Source organism: Chiloscyllium punctatum, chromosome 4, assembly GCF_047496795.1.
Source record: "Chiloscyllium punctatum isolate Juve2018m chromosome 4, sChiPun1.3, whole genome shotgun sequence".
NCBI classification, from domain to species: Eukaryota; Metazoa; Chordata; class Chondrichthyes; order Orectolobiformes; family Hemiscylliidae; genus Chiloscyllium; species Chiloscyllium punctatum.
In genome coordinates, this window is record NC_092742.1 from 122,474,120 (window position 1) to 122,480,119 (window position 6,000).

Sequence of the window (6,000 nt, forward strand, 5' to 3'; positions counted from 1 at the left end):
TTGAAAAAAAAACCAACAATATACAAAGATGGCCTCATTTTACATCCATTATTCTGATTGGTTCAGTAGACTACAATACATCTGTATTGCACTGATACGAAGCATGCAAATATTCACAACTCCATTCTATTTCAGTTAGTTTACTTCTGCCACAGAACGCTTCTGTTTTCCTTCATCCAAGTCTCGACAACTTGTCAGCAAGTACAGTTTCTCGTTCTGTCACTTGTATAACTTCCAAATTAAATAGCAAAAATAATAACTCTATCTGAACAGTTTGGAAATTTTCTTCCGAAATTTCTTTAAAAACCTTCAGGCGTTATGATCATTATATGTATACTTGTCTGAGACACGTTATTGGCAATTTAAATGCGGAAATGTTGTCACGCCAACACCAAGCTCAAGGCATCCTTCCTAGTTGTGAAATATTTCTGTTGATGGTTCCACTGGACACTCCAACCACACGTTACGTAATGGAGCACTTCTCATCTCCATCATAGTCCATCTCAATGACATATCTCCTCGTATCTCAGCTTAAAACATTTACATGTTTCTGTACCTCTGAATGCTGTAACCCCTTTACCTGCTACTCCTGGCATATGCCACGAAACCTTCCGCACAGGTATACATTTTAAGATCTTGCACATTCTTCTCAAGCCCTCCCAGAAGCCAAACTTTGATTTATGGACCAATTGAAAGCCATTAGCCATTTCAGATTCTAATCATGCCATTTCAACTTCCTGCTCTTCCACATGAGTTCTCACGACTGCAGGAAGTGAGTTTTTTTAACTCCTCCAAAGTAAGAATCTCTCTAAGAGTGTACTAATTGCTCTGTTTTTAATACCTGACTCACCTTTCAAAATTACTTTGTTTGATCCTTTCAAAATCAATGTACATTTAACCATGGACACAATTTTACATTCTAAAACACTGTCTGTAGGCTTCTGGCACAATCTCATATTCACTTCAGATGGCTTTCTTCACTTCCTCATACTGGCTAGATACCTCTTTCGATAGGGATGCTAATACCCCACTCCTTATTAGGATCAAATAAATCTACATGGTCAGTGGCCATTGCATTCTTGTAGCCACTTTCTCAAATGAAGTTGAAAAGACTTCTACATCAATCTCATCAAATTTAGACAATGCCTGTACATATTTAAACAGATCCCCATCAGGCCTTTGTCTACCATAGAGTTTCTCATCCTCACTATCCTCCTCATTCAAACCACCGTCTACCTACATCTCCACTCTGCTAAGTCGACTTTCCTTTCAAGCTGCTAACTTTGAAGTTGAAACTCTTTCGCTTTATTCTTTTCTCCTTTCTTTTTTGTCTTTCTTCTTCCTCTCCTCTTCTTTTAATTCTACTTTGTTGTGTTCAAGCTGCCTCATCTGCAATTGAATTCTAGCCATTTGCAAAGATTCTGATGGTGTTTCCACCAAACTTTAAATGACAAGCTACAGCTGCAATTGTCACTCCTTTTCTCACAGAAAAACACAAACCCAACTCCAGCTTCTCTGCCAATTCTAAAAGCTTTGCTTTTCTCACCTTTTGTAAAATCTCCAACTTTGCTTCTTCCAAACCCAGAGTACTCTTAGAGACAGAAATAGACATTACTACACAAATCACTGTACAATCCAAACGAATTCAACACCCAGACCAGAAGACAATAACAACTATAAGATGCTGCATTTGAGTCCAACAATCTCCCTGTGCACATTCCCTCCGTCCCCGCGTGGGTTTTCTCCAGGTGCTCCATTTTGCACCCACAGCCCAAAGAAATGCAGGTTAGGTGAAATGGCCATGTTAAATTGCCCGTGCTGTTCAGCGATGTGTAGGTTAGTTGCACTTGTCAGTGGTAAATATGGAGTAATACGGGAGTGGAATGCATCGGGGTAGTTTACTCTACGAAGGGTTGGTGTGGACTTGTTGAGCGAAATGGCCTGCTTCCACACTGTCGGGATTCTAATCCTGAATCCAATTTGGAATTATCGATTTCGAAACGGACAAGTGTCCCCAGACTGCCTTAAAATACTTCAAGATTGTAGCCTGGATGCCAGCCTAGTCTTAGGGTAGAAAAGGCCCTACGGCCCAACATGTCCATACTGACCAACCGAAGACCAAGCCACCCAACCCCAATCGCCTACCCAATATTTACCCATAACTAATGCACCTAACACGATGGGAAATTTAGATTAGATTAGATTAGCTTACTTACAGAGTGGAAACATGGCCTTCGGCCCAACAAGTCCACACCGCCCTGCCGAAGCGTAACCCACCCATACCCCTACATCTACATTTACCCCTTACCTAACACTATGGGCAATTTAGCACGACCAATTCACCTGACCTGCACATCTTTGGATTGTGGGAGGAAACCAGACCACCCAGTAGAAACCATGCAGACACAGGGAGAATGTGCACACTGCACACAGTTATAAGCGGGTATTGAACCCGGGTCCCTGGTGCTGTGAGGCAGCAGTGCTAACCACTGCGCAACCATGTTGCCCCACTACCTTATAGTAAATGCAGATGTGAAATGGGTATTCCAGATGTGATGCGGCTGGTCAAACCACTCAACTGTAAGCAAAACACTATTTTTTTAAACACTCAAATAAAAATACATACAAAAAGAAGAGGAGTTTAGAGTAACTTAACCACTGGAAATCTTAAGTGAATAATAGATACAGTACCGTCTTCTAATGAAATATTCCCATGTACTAACATTCCATGAACTCATCCAATGGCAGAAAGACACATCCAAGGCCAATAAGTCTTGCACGCAGTTCTCCAATCCACGAGGATACAGCATCAAGAGAGATTTCAAAGACAAGAGCAGCGAGAGATCATGTATTGAAGCATCCAACCTATCTCCGACTGCAAGCACCTGGTGACAGTTATAGCTCAGAAAAACTGAAAAGCCTGGTCTGTGAGAGCTGGCCATTGTAATCAATATTTATATAAAAGAAAACCTAAACGCCTCCTATGTTATTTAATTCAGCCAGTTGCAGTAGGCAGTTCGGCCTTTAAGATCTCTCTTTAAAGAAAAGGAGACAATAATCTTTTTTCTAAGTGACAACATTGTCAGAGATGTTCGATACCTAGTCCTTTACAATAATACTCAAGGGGATTCTCCATGTTACATCTCAGAGGGACAGACACAAAAGTCAGACGTTCAGTGGACAGGCACAGACCATCTTCCAAAGATGTGAGTCAAAACCGCTGAAACCCCTATCCAACATGGAGCACCACATGGGATACACCGTGAAGTGAACAACAGCCCGACACACACTCCCTTGAACATGGAATATCACATGGGACACACCGGGAAGTGAACGTCCGCCCGACACACACCCTCCCTTCCGACATGGAACACAACATGGGACACACTGGGAAGTTAACAACAGCCCAAGACACACGATTTCACTGTTTCCGAGCTTCACACTGTCAGCACTCGATACACGAGGGAGCCAAAAACCAAGGCCATGGAAAGATACAGAGGGACAGAGAGTTTCACATTAAATACAGAAACAGACAGTTAAATAACTGAGAACATGTTGTGGAAATATGTCGAAAAAGACTGGGTAGTGGGACTAACTGGAGGATTGACCCCTTAGAGAGCAAAATTACAAGAATGAGAACATTGAATAAGGGTATTTTCAGATCAGCTGAAATGGTTTGTTACATCAAATTCTGAATTGTTTTCACAGAACACTTCAAACAACATAAGCTGGGAAAGGTGACAGACCAACATGGAGCGCTCTGCAGACTGTGCAAGTGCATTGCACAGTACAATGGTTTATCTGCCCAGTATGTGGAGTATTGCAAACCTTTACTATCACATGGGTACGATACACAGATCAAATACACATAGCACGGGAAGTTTCCGATCTCCATTGGATCAGTATTGTGTGTGTGTGTGTGTGTGTGTGTGTGTGTGTGTGTGTGTGTGTGTGTGTGTGTGATTGTGTGTGATTGTGTGTGTGTGTGTGTGTGTGTGTGTGTGTGTGTTGGGGTAGTTGAATGTGAAAAATCATTGTTTGAGAGATAATACACTTGAAGGAAACCAGGTTAAATATGAACCACTGGCAGGGATTTGGATAATCGACAAAGAGAGACTGAGGGAACCTTCATGGACAGATGAGTTAAAGTGTTTGAGAATATTAAAATAAAGGCATTGCAAGGCACAATAGCGATATAGGTCAATGTGCGCAGGAATGTCAGATGGATGGGATTTTGGGATGAGTTCGAATTAGATTTGTTTCTGCAGGTTTCAACCCAAGAGTGACAGCAGCAGATTGTTGTCATCATTAAGTCAATGAAGTATATTCTGACGCAGTGAGTAGTTAAAGTTAATAATGGTCAAGGTGTTAGAAATCAGCTCATGGCCAAATGGGTCACCAAAGTTGTGATTCATCTGTTTGAACCACCACCTACAAGTTCACCTTCAAGCCACTCACTACCCTGACTTGGAAATATGAAGGAGTTGAGTCAAACTCCTGGAATTCCCGTCGTACCGGCATTATAGGTCAACCGACAACACGTGGACTGCAGCGATTCAAGAAGGCAGCTCATCATCACCTTCTCACGGTCAAAAAAGGCCATCAATGGGAGCCAGCCAGCAGTGCCCAATTCCCACAAATTAATGAAAAAAGCATTTGCAAGGATGAGATGGAGTCCCAGGAAGGACATGGAGTTTGTAAACATAATAGAGGTCAATGACCTCCACGCTCCCAATATTTGAATAACAAGGACAGTGAGACAATGGTTCACATCTGAAACTGAGTAGGTCAACATAGAGACCCATGAGTAACACTGCGAGAAGCAAGGAGGGAGACAGTAATTGCACAAGTTCACTGATGCAGTTAGTCGTGATCTACAGAGTGAGTATCTGGATTCAGAGTATCAACATGAAGAATAATAGTGGCAAGAACTGAAGACTATATGAAAGAACAGTAATGCAGTCATAACTGATTTATAGAAAAAATATCTGGACAGTGAGACTTACCAGGCACACCAACGATAGACAGGAGAGGATAGTAAAAACATTGAATAATGTGAAGATCATAATCAATCCGTGAATATAATGACAACCTTTCATAATATGTAGAAAGAAACCAAACATAATAGGATAAAGTCCTGTCCATTGTTGGAACATTCCAGTTCAACCTTCTCAGATTTGGTTCCATTGTTGGAACATCCCAGTCTAATGTTCTCAGATTCGGTTCCATTGTTGGAACATCCCAGTCTAATGTTCTCAGGTTCGGTTCCATTGTTGGAACATCCCAGTCTAATGTTCTGAGATTCTTATCCATTGTTGTAACATTCAAGTCTAATATTCTCAGATTCTGATCACTTTTCCACCCCCTCTCTGGAGCTGCTGATCCCTGTCAGTGCTGTGGGTGATGCTCCTAGTCATACTATGGCATAACACATTGAATGGAGCCCATTTATCATTAGTAGATGGAAAACATACACCGGGATAATTATAATCCATGGAGACTGACATTAACCACAGTCACTGGTGCTGCAAAAGCACAGGTCAAGTATCAGAGTACCATCGACATTTCTTGTGTTAAGCCCTTCATCAGGAATGAGGGTTGTGGCCCAAGGTTACGGAGAGACAAATGGAAAGGGGATGGGATTGGGGGAAGATAGCTGTGAATTTGACAAGTAAATAAAGTTGGGTTTGATTATGATATGTCGGAGAGGAGGATGGAGCGGATAGGTGGGAATGAAGATGGACAGGTAGGACAGTTCATGGGTGCGGTGCTGAGTTGGAAGTTTGGATCGAGAATAGCATGTGGGGAAGGAAAATGAGGAAACTGATGAAATCCACACGGATCCCATGTGATTTCAGGGTCCGAAGGCAGAAGATGAGTCTATCTTCCTCCTGGCATCGAGTGGTTAAGGTTTGGCGATGGAGGAGGCCCAGGATCGGCATGTCTATGGCGAATTGGGAGGGGGATTCAAAGTGTTCAGCCAAGGGGTGGTGGGGTTGG